Source organism: Heptranchias perlo, chromosome 14 (genome assembly GCF_035084215.1).
Source record: "Heptranchias perlo isolate sHepPer1 chromosome 14, sHepPer1.hap1, whole genome shotgun sequence".
NCBI lineage: Eukaryota > Metazoa > Chordata > Chondrichthyes > Hexanchiformes > Hexanchidae > Heptranchias > Heptranchias perlo.
The window spans coordinates 15,732,149-15,749,105 of record NC_090338.1 but is presented as its reverse complement, the minus strand read 5'-3'; the positions used below and the strand labels follow the sequence as shown (position 1 = coordinate 15,749,105).

The window sequence follows — 16,957 nt, the reverse complement described above, 5'->3', positions numbered from 1 at the left end:
CAGTTAGTAAACAACAAAACCTTTAACTCTCTTCTATTGGTAGCTGTAATGATGCTTATCTGGACCAGCCATATCAATAACAAACACAAAATGCTTTACTTACACCTCAGCATTTTCAGGGCCCATCATTTCTTTCTGCTGATCTCCTGAATCTGTTGACTGCTTGCTGAGCTATGGTCAACTGGTGACCTCTGGTAATAACTCAAGTGGCCATTATTCATATGTAAATATTGACAGTGAGTTTTGTTGGACTATTTGACCACAGGCCATTATAACTGAGTCTGATTCTGTCTTCACCTGAAGCCCACATACGGACACCTTCCAGTAGTGATTGCTGGACAGCAATCAGGAACAGGAACCGTGGTCACTTCTCCTCTTTCTAACCTGGGGAGTTAAGACCAATTCTAACCACACTCAGGGTTGTGCATGTAATTGAAGCTGACACTTTAATGCATTCCTGAGAGAGTGGTGTATTTTCAGAGGTGCTGTCTTTCAGGTGAGATGTTAAACTGAGATCCTGTCTGCCTGTTCAGGTGGACATAAAAGATTCCGTGGCATTTTTTTGAAGAAGAACAGGAAGGTTTTTCTGGTGGCCTGGCTAACATTTATGCCTCAACCAACAAAACCAAAACAGATTAACTGGTCATTCATCTTACTGATGTTTATGGACTTTGCCATGCACAAATTGGCAGCTGCATTTTCCTCAAAACAACATTCGAAGCTAATTAATTAGCAATAAAGTGCTTTGGGACACCCAAAGAATGTGACAGGCATTCCATAAATGCAAGCTTTTTTTTCACATTACTGGACCCGAGAGTAAGAGGGAGCTGAGCTAACATTACTGAACCCGAGAGTAAGAGGGAGCTGAAGAGTCATCACTGATCCTTGTAAACAATTTTACAACACAAAGTTATAGTCCAACAATTTTATTTTTAATTCCACAAGCTTTCGGAGGCTTCCTCCTTCCTCAGGTGGTGTGGAAATGATATTTTCGAATCCTTCGCATTTTAAAATCACAGAACAATGCCTGGTGATTACTGCCCGTTGCCAAGGCAATCACAGTGAGCAGACAGAAAGGTGTCACCTAAAAAGGCCACCGAATATACAAACCCCCCAAAAAAAAGAGAGAGAGAGAAGGAAGACAGTCAATGACCCGTTATATTAAAAACAGATAACATTTGTTCGCTGGTGGGGTTACGTGTAGTGTGACATGAACCCAAGATCCCGGTTGAGGCCGTCCTCATGGGTGCGGAACTTGGCTATCAATTTCTGCTCGACGATTTTGCGTTGTCGTGTGTCTCGAAGGCCGCCTTGGAGAACGCTTACCCGAAGGTCGGTGGCTGAATGTCCATGACTGCTGAAGTGTTCCCCGACAGGGAGAGAACCCTCCTGTTTGGCGATTGTTGCGCGGTGTCCGTTCATCCGTTGTCGCAGCGTCTGCATGGTCTCGCCAATGTACCATGCTCTGGGGCATCCTTTCCTGCAACGTATGAGGTAGACAACGTTGGCCGAGTCACAGGAGTATGAACCGTGCACCTGGTGGGTGGTGTCCTCTCGTGTGATGGTGGTATCTGTGTCGATGATCTGGCATGTCTTGCAGAGGTTACCGTGGCAGGGTTGTGTGGTGTCGTGGACGCTGTTCTCCTGAAGGCTGGGTAATTTGCTGCGAACGATGGTTTGTTTGAGGTTGGGTGGCTGTTTAAAGGCGAGTAGTGGAGGTGTGGGGATGGCCATAGCGAGGTGTTCGTCATCATTGATGACATGTTGAAGGCTGCGGAGAACATGGCGTAGTTTCTCCGCTCCGGGGAAGTACTGGACGACGAAGGGTACTCTGTTGGTTGCGTCCCGTGTTAGTCTTCTGAGGAGGTCTACGCGATTTTTCGCTGTGGCCCGTCGGAACTGTCGATCGATGAGTCAAGCATCATATCCCGTTCTTACTAAGGCGTCTTTCAGCGTCTGTAGGTGTCCATCGCGTTCCTCCTCGTCTGAGCAGACCCTGTGTATTCGCAGGGCCTGTCCATAGGGTATGGCCTCTTTGACGTGGTTAGGGTGGAAGCTGGAAAAGCGGAGCTTCGTGAGGTTGTCCGTGGGCTTGCGGTAGAGTGAGGTGCTGAGGTGTTCGTCTTTGATGGAGATTCGTGTGTCCAAGAAAGAAACTGATTCTGAGGAGTAGTCCATGGTGAGCTTGATGGTGGGATGGAACTTGTTGATGTTATCGTGTAGTCTCTTTAGTGATTCCTCACCGTGGGTCCATAGAAAGAAAATGTCGTCGATGTATCTGGTGTATAGTGTTGTTTGGAGGTGATGGAGGAGCCATCAGCTGATTAATGGCTCAGGAAGTTTATCCAGAGTCGCTGAACCATACAGACAAGTAAGGTCCCAGGATTGACCTCTGGTCCCCTATCGTCTCAGGCTCATCTAAGCTGGGGCGGTGAACACAGGAATGCTGCAATTAGCCACAGCTAATTGAGTGAGGGAGGCCACAATTGACCAGAGTTGCTGCCCCTGATTGCTTGTCATCGACCACTGCTGGAAGTGCACATTTGTGGGCATCAGGTGAGGTCACAAGTAGGCTCAGCTGTGATACCTGCCAAGGAGAAATAGCCTGTCAACATTTGCCTTCAAGGCTTACAGATGAATAATGGCCATTTGGGTGAGGTACCAGAGGATAGACAGTGCTCATAGAATATGATCCAGGCCAACCTTCAGGGGAAAAGGGGGGAAAATTGACCAGAGAACGGCTGAAACTTCACGAGCCAATTTGAAACTTCTAATTTAAAAAAAAAGAGTTACCGTGGGAATTGGTGTCCTTTTGTCAATCTATTTTAAATAAAACCTGCTCATTTACAACTCAAAATGAAGAACTTCCTCCTCCAGTGGAAGCTATTAAAAGCTTTTGTATTACAGATCTGAATTTTTATTAAAGATTTCTTATTAAAGATTTGTATAGAAGATCTGAAGATTTTTAACAATCCTTTGATTAGAGTAAATAATGGTATAGTTCACACCAACTAATCTGGGTTGGGAGTGAGGGAGATATTCCATAATATCAACACTTTGTTTTTGTATAAACTGTAAAATTTAAGATCTAAATCCTCAATGATATGATTTTTTTTCAAACAGAGATGAATAAGATTGCTTATTTGAACTATATTCGCATTTCTGTGGCTCTTGTGCTTCGTCTGTGCATCATTGCAGCAATAATGAGTTACCCGAGGAGGATCAATGAACCAGGTAAAAGAAATAGGTGTCTGCAGATGATTCGGTCACTCGTACCAGACAGACTGATGGTGAAAGCCCTAAGGAGAATGTACCCTCACTTGCTCTTGCCCTGACGAGCACCTGCATGGAAGTAGGTGCCCCACATGACTTAGATAGTTTTAGGGGATTGCACTGGAGGGTTCACTGAGCAGAGGTGAGCAGATGGAGGTGCCAAGCGACGCCCAGGGCACAGCTAACCGGAATGCCAGCTCACATCCCAGCATTGCTGAAGAGGACAGAGATAAGACTTGGAGAATCCAGCATTTAAGAGAAAGATGAATTAATTGCACCAGCAATTGATGAATGTATTGTTAAGCCTACCAGGCAGTTTCCAAAACATGTTGGATATGTTGGTGGCATCATCCTATCCAACATGTTTTGGAAACTGCCTGTTAGGCTTAACAATACATCCATTAATTGCTGGTGAAATGAAATTGATGGTGGAATCCCGTATCAATTAGAGGGGTATCACACGTGGTATTGACAGTCTGCAGTCAACCATGGAGTGTCCGGTCACGTCAATGGATGCTGCAGCTGTGAGCTGTGCCCCCTCCCCCCACCCCCTAGAGGAGGCGATAACACCAGTATTGCCTCTCTCAGGGATGTTCATGCGATGGTCATGCAGACTGTGGACTCCACTACCTCCTCAGCCTTGGACAGGAGAGGAGAGAGAATGGATAGGGGCTTCACTTGGATCACTGATCTCCTAAGGTCTGCTCTCTCACAGATCAGTAGGTGCTGAGCATTAGAGCAGGGACAGTCATAAGAGACCATAAGAGCATAAGAGACCATAAGAGCATAAGAGACCATAAGAGATAGGAGCAGGAGTAGACTATTCGGCCCCTCGAGCCTGCTCCGCCATTCAATGAGATCATGGCTGATCTGATTTTTATCTCAACTCCACTTTCCCGCCTTTTCCCGATATCCTTTGACTCCCTTGCTGATCAAACATGTGTCTAACTCAGCCTTGAATGTATTCAATGACTCAGCCTCCACAGCTTTTTGGGGTAAAGAATTCCAAAGATTCACGACCCTCTGGGAGAAGAAATTCCTCCTCATTTCTGTCTTAAACGGTCGACCCCTTATTCTGAGCCTATGCCCCTGGTTTTAGATTCCCCCATGAGGGGTAACATCCTCTCAGCATCTACCCTATCGAGTCCCCTCAGAATCTTGTATGTTTCAATAAGATCTCCTCTCATTCTTCTAAACTCCAATGAGTATAGACCCAACCTGTTCAATCTTTCCTCATAAGACAATCCTTCCATACCCGGAATCAACTTAGTGAACCATCTCTGAACTGCCTCCAATGCAAGTATGTCCTTCCTTAAATAAGGGCACCATAACTGTACGCAATACTTCAGGTGTAATCTCACCAGCACCCTGTACAGTTATAGAATGACTTCCCTGCTTTTATACTCCACCCCCCTAGAAATAAAGGCCAATATTCCATTTGCCTTCCGGATTACCTGCTGCACCTGTCTGTTGACTTTTTGTGTTTCATGTATGAGGATACCCAGATCCCTCTGTATCGCAGCATTTTGTCGTATTTCTCCATTCAAATAATATTTTGCTTTTTTATTTTTCCTCCAAAGTGGATGACTTCACATTTTCCCACGTTATATTCCATCTGCCAAATTTTTTCCCATTCGCTTAACCTGTCAATATCCCTTTGCAGACACTTTGGGCCCGATTTTAGCACCCGCTACGGGGTGCGTTCTCGGCGGGGGGGCCACGAAAATCCCGAAATCCAGGTGCGGGACCGGATCGCGCCTCGATCCCGCCCACTTCCGGGTTCCCCGATGACACGCCGGCGTGCGCGCGCAGCCCCCACTGGTGGGAATCCCGCAGGCAATTAAAGCCAGCGGGATGCCACTTGAGAGTATTTACTTTGCTTGTTCAGGTCATTAAATGACCTGATTAAGGGACTGTGTGTGATTTTGGATAAACATGGGACTGTTTCACACACTGGGGGAAACACTCCCAGTTGAAATGGATGTGTTGCAGCTGTCAGCCTGTGGCAGCTGCAAAGGTCCATTTGACAGGTGGGTGGGGGGAGACCCACACCCATTGCAGGAGGCCGCTCTGTCACTTGGGACAAAGTTTGGCCTGCACCACCCTCCTCCTGATGGTCGAAGTCACCAACCTGCACACTTACCCCGGGGTCCGGAGACATGTACCTACATTGCGGACCCCCTCAGATGTACATCTTGCGGATGGGGGCCGCCGTAGCTGCAGTCATGACCTCCTCAGAGGGCGAACAGCATCACCAGCCTCACCAGCCTCGCCATCCACGCCGTCCACCTCTGACACGTGGAGCTCCACAACAGAGTGCTGTGACACATTCACCTGCACAGCAGGAGGGAGGGCTACCGCAGAGAGAGATGCGTCGCAGAGGACACTACCCTCGCCACAGGGTCCGCAGACCGAGGCTCAGCCTCCTGGACCTCTCTGAGCAGCAGTGCACACGGAGGCTCAGAGTCAGTCGACATATAGCCGTGGACATCTGCAGCCTCTTTCATGCCGAGCTGCTCCTGGCTGGCCCGTGCACCATCTTCCTACCTGTCGCTGTCAAAGTCACCACTGCTCTCCCGAACTTCTCCTCCGCAGCCTTCTAGGCTGCAACCGGGGACATCCCCGATGTCTCTCAGTCGTCTGCACAGAAGAGTCCTGCAAATACACCTACACCCACTCTGCAGTGACACACTGGGTGGCATCAGTGGTGGGTCCTCATAGGGATACCCAGGAGCGGGCATTATTGCACAAACCGGACAGGATTGGCGAAGACATGGCAGTAGTGGTGCCAATATAATGTGTGATGCGAGTTGTTCTTTAATTCAATAGAAGTAAGAACCATGACAAACCCTCAAACACCCTTGTGCATCCCCTTCATGCTCACGACACGTTTGCCTTACGCTGCCTACTGCACATATGTGATGCATGCCCTGTGGCTGCAGCACAGGTGGTGGCAGGTTGAGTGAGGCTGGCCGTGAGGGAGATGCACGAGAGGGTGAGTATGGGATAGAGCCATGAGATTGTATGAGGATTGGGTTGCGTGGTAGTGGCGGGGTGAGTACTGGCGAGGTGAGTAGGTGCAGGTAAGATGAGGATGAGGTTTGAGTGGGTATGAGGGGTGATGTGACAGAGTAGTGTTGACAGTGCCGAAGGAGATGTGGGGTGGGGGCAGTGTTGTGGCAGACGGAGTGTAGGGGAAAGACTACGTGTTCTCACTGTGGCTGACCTACTGAGGTCAATGGAGCGCCTCCTGCACTGTATGCAGGTGGGCGATATGTTGGTGGCGCTGGTGACCTCCTCTGCCACCTCGAGCCAGGCCTTCCTGGTGGCAGAGGCAGGCCGCTTCCTCCCGCCCGCCATGTGGAAGATCTCTGTCCTCCCCCTCCTCCTCACCCCATCTAATGATACCTGGGGTGAGGCATCATTAAACTGGGAGCAGCCTTCCCCCTGGGCTGCTCCATGCTGTAATTTTTGCTGTTTGTGGCAGCATCTGTCAGTGGAGGACTGCCCCTTTAAATAGAGCGCCTCCAGCTGACAGATCTTACTGCGCATACGCAGCCCGCCCGACGCACAGATCAGCAGCGGGGAACCCGGAGGAGCAGGTAAGTGGATCCAATTAGTGGATTGCCTGCTACGATCGCGCGGGCAACCCACTAATTTCACCGGGCGTGTTTTCATCGCGCCCGCTGGCCCACCCGCCAAGAACCCGCACCCCTGGTAAAATCGGGCCCTTTGAGTCCTCATCACAACTTGCTTTTACACCTATCTTTGTATCATCAGCAAATTTGGCCACAAGACACCCTGCTCCTTCATCCAAGTCATTGATATATACTGTAAATAGTTAAGGCCCCAGCACTGAGCCCTGCGGCACCCCACTAGTTACAGATTGCCATTTTGAAAAAGACCCTTTTATCCCGACTCTTTATTTTCTGTTTGTTAGCCAATCCTCTATCCATGCCAGTATATTACACCCAACACCATGAACTCTTATCTTGTGCAGTAATCTTTTATGTGGCACCTGATCGAATGCCTTTTGCAAATCCAAATATACAACGTCCATTGGTTCCCCTTTATCCACCCTGCCCTGTACTTCCTCAAAGAACTCTAATAAATTTGTCAGTCATGATTTCCCCTTCCTAAAACCACTCTCCTTGATTGTATTATGAGTCTCCAAATGTCCTGCTACTACTTCCTTAATAATGGATTCTAGCATTTTCCCAATGACAGATGTTAGGCTAACTGGTCTTCAGTTACCTGCTTTCTGTCTCACTCCCTTCTTGAAAAGGGGTGTTATGTTTGCGGTTTTCCAATCCGCTGGGATCTTTCCAGAATCTCGTGAATTCTGGAAAATTACAACTAATGCATCCACTATCTCTGCAGCCATTTCCTTGAAGACCCTCGGATGCAAGCCATCAGATCCAGGGGACTTGTCAGCCTTTAGACCCATTAGTTTACCTAGTACTTTTTCTCTAGTGATAGTGATTGTTTTTAGTTCCTCCCTCCACTTTGCCCCTTGATTTTCTACTATTATTAGTGTCTTCCACTGTGAAGACAGATACAAAGGGCTCGAATTTAGCAGGCCTGCGGGTTCCCAGCGGGTGGTCCTCCGGGAGCGTGGAAAACGCGGACGGCTAATTGTGTGCGTCCCCCACGCGATCGCGGGATAATTGGACCCATTAAGCCCTGCTTCCGGGTTCTGCGTTCCCCAGCTGCGTGCCGGCCGGCTGCGCATGCGCAGTACCGTCGACGCGATGTAGGAGCTCCAGTTAAAGGGGCAGTCTCCCAAAGCCCCTCCTGCTGCAAGCAAGAGGTCTGGGAGAATGGCTCAACAAAGGGGAAAGGCTGCGCCCCGTTTTTCAGATCTGGCACTGCAGCTGATGCTGGAGGGCGTGAGGAGGAGGAGGGAAACACTCTTCCCAGAAGATGGGCGCAAGTTCCCTGCCGCCGCAACCAGGAAGGCATGGGCAGAGGTGGCGGCGGAGGTGAGCAGCAGGGGCAACACCCCAAGGACTTGGGAGCAGTGCCGCAAGCGCTTCAATGGCCTGACTAGGTCTGGCAAGGTGAGTACACCAACGCACCCTCCCACATCCCGTCCCCACCATCACGCCAAGCAGATCACAACCCCCTCCTGCACAGCCACCACTGCGCTCCATCAGCAATCCTCACAGCCACTCATTCACCATCCTCGCCGTGCACGCAAGTACCCACCGTCCCTGACCCCACCCGAACACTACCACACACCCCAATCCCCATGCAATGGGATGGGCACGTGGCCCACACTTCCTCCCATCCATCCGCGCCACGCTCAACCCAACCACACCGATGCTCGATGCGTCTCACGATGCAAGACGCACCCACTCACACATCTGTGTTTTGCCTTCACAGGAGAAGAGAAGCAAGAACAATAGGGAAAGGGCACGCACCGGAGGTGGGCCGCCGCAAGCGGTGGAGCTCACCGACGCAGAGGTGGAGGCGCTCGACCTCGCCCGCACGCGACATTGCCTGTCGGTGGCCGATGGCGAGTGTGTCGCTGCCGAAACGGCCGGTAAGGGAAAGCTAACACTCAACACCCATGATCGCGAGTTACCGTCTCATCACCTGCCATCAGGCGCACTGTCAAGTTGGTCCACATGCCTCAAAGTGCCCTCTGTTCTCTTGCAGGTCCGTCTTTGGGTCAAGCGAGCGTGGAGGGCGATTCCTCAGAGGACATGGCGGTCTCTGAGGGTGCATCGTCACATCAGAGCCAACCATCCACCAGCGCAGAGACACGTACCTCGGTGGGTCCCCCTCGCCAACTAGTTGGGGTAGCACTTGGTGAGTCACTGCGCACGAGTGAGCATGAGCAGACCCTGGTGGCAGGGGCAGCTGCGGAGGGTCCGCGACGGAGGGAGCACTCATCTCCAGGCTCTGCTCAGCCGGACCCAGATGCTGAACCCAGGGGGCCACCAGTGAAAAGGAGAGTCGTCGAGGGCCACCAGCTAATTGCTGAGGTACTGGCAGAGGTGCCACGCGCATTGTCCACAATAGCGCAGGCGATGGAGGAGTCCACCTCCTGCATGTGGGCATTGGTGGCGCAGGCACAGGAGGGTACCGGCGACACAGTGTCGCGGGTAGGTGCGGGACTGTCTGCGGTGGAGGACAGGCTGGTCTCCCTCGAGCGTCACGCACAGCTCCACTTCGAGTCCTTGCAGGCCCTGACAACGTCTGTACGGATTCAGGGTGAGCAACATTCCGACGCCACCAACAGGCTGAGGGATACACTAGGGGTGGCCTTGCAAGGCCTCACACATGCCATCCAAACTGCCGACCAGCAGGGTGGAAGGGGTGATGTGGGCCGAGGCCAAGAGAGGGATGATGGTGACCGGGGACATGGAAGCGGGGACGCCTCTCAAGGCGTCCCCACGTCCCACCCGTCGCCCACCTCTCAACCAGTACCCGCAATGGTGCCTCCTCTCCAGGTGGCCGAGTCTGCCCCTGCCCCGGTGCAGGAGGAGCAGTCTGTGGAGGTGCCCTCATGGGCACCGAAACCCAGGGGCCATCCGCCAAAAGCATCTACCCGGTCAAGGCAAGAAGACGAGCAACCTGCCACTACCTCTGCTGGAGCCACAGGGGTAGCACCACGTAGGGGTTCCCGGAGAAGAATTGCAAAGGCCTTATAATCACAAAGGGAATACACCAGGGTGTTTATTATTTTGTACTTTGTTTCTTATATAATGTCACATTCCAGATATTAAATAGTCTATTCTCACCACTCCTGCCACCTCTCGTCCATTCTTCCGCGGCTTGTGCAATAGTTGCGTTCCGTGGAGGCCATCATGACGGCGAACACCTGCTGCCACCCATTGGGCACACTGCTGTGGGTGCAGGATTACTGGCAGCACTCTTCAGTGGAGGGGGCTGGTATGGCCGCTCGCATGTGCAGGTGAGGAGATGCGAGCGCCTCGCAGTGTCTGACTCTAGGAGAACCGTTGACGTATGAGTGCGTCCCTGGCCCGGCGACCATCCCGGTGAGTCGCGGCTCGGCGCATGGGTCGTCCAACATCCTCTGGCGCGTCCTCCTCCTCCGCCTCCTCCTCCTCCGCATCCTCCTCCTCCTCCTCCTCCTCGCCCTCGCCTTCCTCAATATGGGTGGCGGGTGTGGATGGGGCCTCCTCCAGCGGCACCCCTCTCTGTTGGGCCATGTTGTGCAGGGCACAGCAGACAACTATGATTCGTCCCACTCTGAATGGTATGTATTGGAGCGCTCCGCCAGAACGATCAAGGCACCTGAAGCGCATCTTGAGAAGCCCTATGGTCTGCTCAATTGTAGACCTGGTAGCAGTGTGGCTGTCATTGTACCGACGCTCCGGCTCGGTGATGGGCTTCCTCAGAGGTGTCATGAGCCACGTGTGGAGGGGATACCCCTTGTCGCCGAGGAGCCAGCCGTTGCCGGCGTTGGGTGCCTGCAGGATGGGCGGGACGGCGGACTCCCTGAGGACGAAGGCATCGTGGCAGCTGCCGGGGTATCTGGCGCACACGTGTAGGAATCTCTGGCGGTGGTCACAGATGAGCTGGGCGTTCATGGAGTGATACCCCTTCCTGTTGATGAACAGCCCTGGCTCATGCGGAGGTGCCCGTATTGCGATGTGGGTGCAGTCGATTACACCCTGCACCCGTGGGAAGCCGGCCATGGCATGGAATCCAACCGCCCTCTCCATCTGGCTGCGCTCGTCCATGGCGAAGTTGATGTAGTGGGAGGCCCTGCGGAACAACCCATCGGTGACCTGCCTTATGCACTTGTGTGCAGAGGACTGACAGACCCCGGTGATGTCCCCGGTGGCACCCTGGAAGGAACCGGATGCGAAGAAGTTGAGGGCAGTGGTGACTTTGACGGCGACAGGTAAGAAGATGCTGCTTGGTCCATCAGGGAGCAGCTCGTCGTTAAGGAGGCTGCAGATGTCGGCGACTACCTGGCGATTGACTCTGAGCCTTCGTATGCACTGCTCCTCGGAGAGGTCCATGAAGCTGAGCCTCGCTCTGTACACCCTGTGCGGAGGGTAGTGCCTCCTGCGACGCATCTCTCTCTGCGGTTGCCCTCCCTCCTGCTGTGCAGGTGGGTGTGCCGCAGCACCGTGTTGGCGGCCCCACCTCTCCGAGGCAGACGGCGTGGACTGCGAGGCTGCTGGGGCTGGTCATCCTGTTCGTCCTCCGACGATGTCAACGCACCACCCATCTGGCAGGTGTTGGTGTGAGGGGTTGTGCAGGGTAGGTGGGTGGGTCCTCGGACTGGGGCTGCGGTTTCGTGTCGGTCTGTCTTCTGGCTTGGCGGGGGTTGGTGGAGGGCAGGGGTTGCCCTATGTGACGCGGTGGCCTCCTGCGTGGGTGAGGGCTCTCCCCCGTGGAGCGCACCTTGGCACCTGCCACAGGCTGCTGGCTGCAACACGCCTGGTTTGAAGGGTACTGTTTACCCCAGTGTGGGAAACTGACTGCGTTGAACCTAAAATCCCACACTTCCTCTTTTGACAGCTGCTTCAGCTCATTAACTGACCACAACGAGCAAGTTAAGTGCTCTCAAGTGGAACCCCGCTGGCTTTAATTGCCTGCGGGATTCCCACCAGCGGGGCTTTCGCACGCAGCCCCGCACGTCAGCGCGGTACCCGGAAGTGGCCGGGATTTCGTCCGAATCCGGTCACGTGATCAGAGATCGGGATTTTCGGGGCCCCCCCCGCTGGAAACCCGCAGGTAACCCGACCCTAAAATCGAGCCCAAAATATCTGTTCAATTCCTCTGCCTTTTCCTTGTTTTCCATTATTATTTCCCCAGTCTCATCCTCTAAGCGACCAATGTTTACTTTAGCTACCCTCTTCCTTTTTATACACTTGTAGAAGCTTTGACTGTCAGTTTTTATATTTCTTGCTAGTTTACTCTCATAATTTATTTTCTCCCTCTTTATTATTCTTTTAGTCATCCTTTGCTGGTTTTTAAAGTTTTCCCAATCTTCGGGCTTACCAGCAATCTTTGCCATGTTGTATGATTTTTCTTTTAACCTGATACCATCCTTTACTTCCTTCGTTAGCCATGTTTGGTTCACCCTTTTTGTGGAATCTTTCCTCCTCACAGGGATATATTTTTGTTGCGAGTCATAAAATATCTTTTTAAATGTTTGCCACTGCTTATCCACCATTATACCATCTAATCTGTTTACCCAGTCCACTTTAGCCAATTCCGCCCTCATTCCTTTATAATTGCCCTTATTTAAGTTTCATACAGTAGTTTCAGCCCCAAGATCCTCACTCTCAAACTGGATATGAAATTCTATCATGTTATGATCACTGTTTCCCAAGGGATCCTTTACTTTGAGATCATTAATCAATCCTGTTTCGTTTCCTATTACCAGATCCAAAATGGCCTGATGCCTGGTTGGTTCCCCAATGTATTAGACTAAGAAACAGTCCCTAATACACTCTATGAACTCCTCCTCAGGGCTATTTTTGCCAATTTGATTTGTCCAATCTATGTGAAAGTTAAAATCGCCCATGATTATTGCATTACCTTTTTTACAAGCCCCCCCCCCCACCTTATTTCCTGATTAATATTTTGCCCTCCAGTGTAGCTACTCTTCGGGGCCTGTATACTACTCCCACCAGTGATTTCTTTTCCTTGCTATTTCTTACCTCCACCCAAATTGATTCGACATCTTGATCTTCTGAGCCAAGATCATTTCTCACTATTATACCAATTTCATCCTTTATTAACAGAGCTACCCCACCAACCTTACCTTTTTTCCTATCCTTCCAAAATGTTAAATAACCCTGAATATTTAGCTCCCAACCTTGGTCACCTTGCAACCACGTCTCTGTAATGGCCATGAGATCATACCCATTTGTTTCTATTTGTGCCATCAATTCATCTATCTTATTACGAATGCTGCGTGCATTCAGATAAAGAACCTTTAATTTTGTCTTTTTACCATTCTTTCCTACCCCAGCCCCATTTGCTAGTGCACTCTTATGTTTGTACGCTCTGTCCCTTCCTGACACACTCTGTTTATCATTACCCCCATCACTTTCCTGTACTACTTCCTTGTCTTTTCTCTTTATCAATCTAAACTTCGCCCTACCTGAGCCCTCCCCCCCTCTATTTAGTTTAAAGCCTTCTCTACCACCCTAGTTATTCGGTTTGCCAGAACACTGATCCCAGCATGGTTCAGGTGAAGCCTGTCCCAATGGAACAGCTCCCTCATTCCCCAGGTCATGCTATGGGAATGGAACATGAGGCCATCTCTCATGGTGACATGTCTGTACCCTTGCGACCCTCAGGGCCATTACCCGTTCTGGTGCCAGGCAGCATGCTGCCGTGACAGAGGCCGAGTTGTGATATTCTGCAGCTGGGCCCTCTCAGACCTGAGCTTCCAGACGTCAAGGTCCATGAGCATAGTATGAGCCCATGAGTCACAGCAACCTCCCTCCTCCCATGTTGCAGCCACTAGAAGTGGAGGGGAGTGAAGTAGGATTCAGAACAGGGTGTGAAATAGGCCTTTTTGTACAGTAAAACCACAGCGCTATTTGAAATCTTTGTGTGCAGAGAGTGTTCCTGCAGTGGCTGGTGATCTTGCAATGTTAGTTAACATGAATATCAACTTTGGTATTTAGGTAGATGCAGTTAACTGTAGGGTGGAAGGACTGGGTGTGACTTTAATACAGGGGAGGACAGATTGTTTCGCTGAAGTTCTCTTCAATAAACTGCTGCCGAGCAGCTCAGGTTGCTGGAAACTGTTGGACCCCTCCCGCTTTCTCGTCATCCTCTACATCATTAGTGTTCTCTCCCTTGTTATGCTGAAAGTCCTTCACTGATGGCAGCTCCATGCGTTGCCTCCATTGCAGAGCCAATCCATGCAACATACAGCGAACCAGTTGCATACAAGACACCCTTTCTGAGCTGTATTGTCCAGACCTCTGAACCACTGTTCGAGAACTCCAATGGTTTCCTCGATGAAGCCTCCAGTTGACCTATGGATCTGATTGTAGCAGAGTTCTACTCTGCTGAGCATGGGTTCCTAAGAGGTGTCATAAGCCAAGTGTACAGTGCTAGCACTCGTCTTCATTCCGTCTGACCAAGGTTTCAATGGCTCTTCTGCCAAAGTTACGGCAGACCAGCAGGAAAATCTCTGCCTAAACTCACTCCCCATATTGTCCAGTTCCCAAGTGAGGTAAGTCTATCTCAGGAAAAATACAAAGGCACAAAATACACTGAACATTCATGTTTACCAACCCTGATGATATGAAGTAGCAGCTGACGTCGATTGAAAAATTTGATGAATTTCTCAAGCATTTATGTAACTTTCAAATTGATTCATAATATTGCAGAATATTTTTCAAAAGGTGAGAGATTAAGAAATGTTGGTATTCAGAGGGATTTGGGTGTCCTTGTACGTGAATCACAGAAAGCTAACATGTATGTACAGCAAGCAATTAGGAAGGCAAATGGTATGTTAGCCTTTATTGCAAGGGGGTATAAGAATAAGGAGGTCTTGCTGCAATTATATAGGGCCTTGGTGAGACCACACCAAGAGTACTGTGCACAGTTTTGGTCTCCTTACCTAAGGAAGGATATATTTGCCTTAGAGGGGGTGCAACAAATGTTCACTAGACAGATTCTTGGGATGAGAGGGTTGTCCTATGAGGAGAGATTGAGTGGAATGGACCTCCATTCTCTGGAGTTTAGGAGAATGAGAGGTGATCTCATTGAAACGTATAAAATTCTTAGATGGCTCGACAGGGTAGATGCTGAGAGGATGTTTCCCCTGGCTGGAGAGTCTAGAACTAGAGGTCATAGTTTCAGGATAAGGGGTTGGTCATTTAGGACCGAGATGAAGAAAAATCTCTTCACTGAGGGTTGTGAATCTTTGGAATTTTCTACCCCAGAAGGCTGTGGATGCTCAGTCATTGAGTATATTCAAGACAGAGATCAATAGATTTTTAGACACTAAGGGAATCAAGGGATATGGGGATAGAGCGGAAAAGTGGAATTGAGAAAGAAGTTCAGGCACGATCTTATTGAATGGTGGAGCAGGCTCAAGAGGCCGTGTAGCCTACTCCTGCTCCTATTTCTTATGATGTGGAGATGCCGGTGATGGGCTGGGGTGGACAAATGTAAGGAATCTTACAACACCAGGTTATAGTCCAACAAATTTATTTTAAAATCACCTGACGAAGGGGATAATCTCCGAAAGCTTGTGATTTTAAAATAAATTTGTTGGACTATAACCTGGTGTTGTAAGATTCCTATTTCTTATGTTCATATGTATTTATGATTCAACTCATCCTTCACAGACAATGAAGATCAAAGGGAACCTGACTGCAGTAATATAATTCCAAACTCAGAGCTAAACACTGAAGAAATTCTTTACGCTTCTGTCATTTTTCAAAAGAGAAGGGCAGGAAATTAACAGGCTATATCTCGACAGCAACATTTTGATAATTTTTTTTCAAACATATTTACTTTAATATTTAATTGTTCTTATATCAAAGGTCCTACCCAAGATGAACAATGTAACCTGCAGCTTTCAGATGCTGTAAGTAGACAAATACACAATTCAATCTGTGTGTAACAATTTGATTATAGCCCTTGAATAGATCTTTAGGCTAATGAAGTGGAATTCAAATTGAAGCTCGAAGTCTAATGTCTTGTTTTCATTTTTGCTCAGAATCAAAGAGCTTCAGATGGAAATGAATAATCCGTTATCTGTGGCCCAGTAATTAAGTAGAAGATCCTAATTTACGTGTGGATAATTTGAGGAAGGAGGATGGGAGAAACAAAGATTTTTTTTGTCAAAGTATGGATGTTTATAGAACCAGATGTATATGTTTGGGGTTTTGTCAATTGATCTCAAGGTTACAAGACAGAAAATAAACACACATTCATGGAGTATCTCGGCCCAGAAATGTCATTTTCAAATATACATTTGGAATACTTTTAAAGACTTGTGGATCTCCTGTAACATTGCTTATGGTGATATGTTATTTTGCTGTAGCTTTATGCCATATCATGCACATTCTTTCACAGAAGACACTCATATCCTTCCTGGTATATTTGGAGTACACCTTGCAGCATTGTTACAAAACAATAATATTAATAAACACTCAAATAAAACAAACATGGGAAATTTTTCTCGCAGACATCATTTGTCACTTTTGACCCTCAAAGAACATTCCTCTGGCTGTATTAATATGATATAAAATTATTGTAAAAATCTGACTGTTAAAAACTCAAACATTATAATAAAATGATTTTCTAGCAATGCGTCTGTGTTCCCACGGATTAACATTCTGTACCTGGGTCTATTCCATTTCACTGTAGCCCCCTTTCAGTTGATTTCTGTACTGTACCATTATATTATGCCCCGGTGTGTTTTCTCTGGTCATCATAATCTTATCTGCAGCACAAAACCCGACTGACAGGACAGTCTAACTCAGCACAGCAGCCCAGTCTATCTGTACACGCTTCTCCTGTGACTGAGTCTTGGCTTGTGTTGCTTGCTGCCCCCTAACCCCTCCTCCCTCCACCAAATGCTGGGGTATTCCACATCCGATGTAGTGAACCAGAATCCAAGCCACATGGTCTGGAGCCAAAGGCCGATACTTCCCACACAGCCCTCGGTTTGACGTTAGGTGTTAGCCGTGGTTCAGTGGTGGCACTCTCACCT

At 49.3% G+C, this 16,957-nt stretch overlaps 1 long non-coding RNA gene across 1 annotated transcript; it reads left to right on the top strand.

Moving 5' to 3' along the window:
• The first annotated feature begins 3,140 nt into the window (after positions 1-3,140).
• LOC137332065 (uncharacterized) lies at positions 3,141-16,355 on the top strand. Its single transcript, XR_010965563.1, has 3 exons — positions 3,141-3,234; positions 15,783-15,826; positions 15,959-16,355. It is a non-coding gene; the product is annotated as an uncharacterized lncRNA (long non-coding RNA).
• Positions 16,356-16,957: the final 602 nt, after the last annotated feature.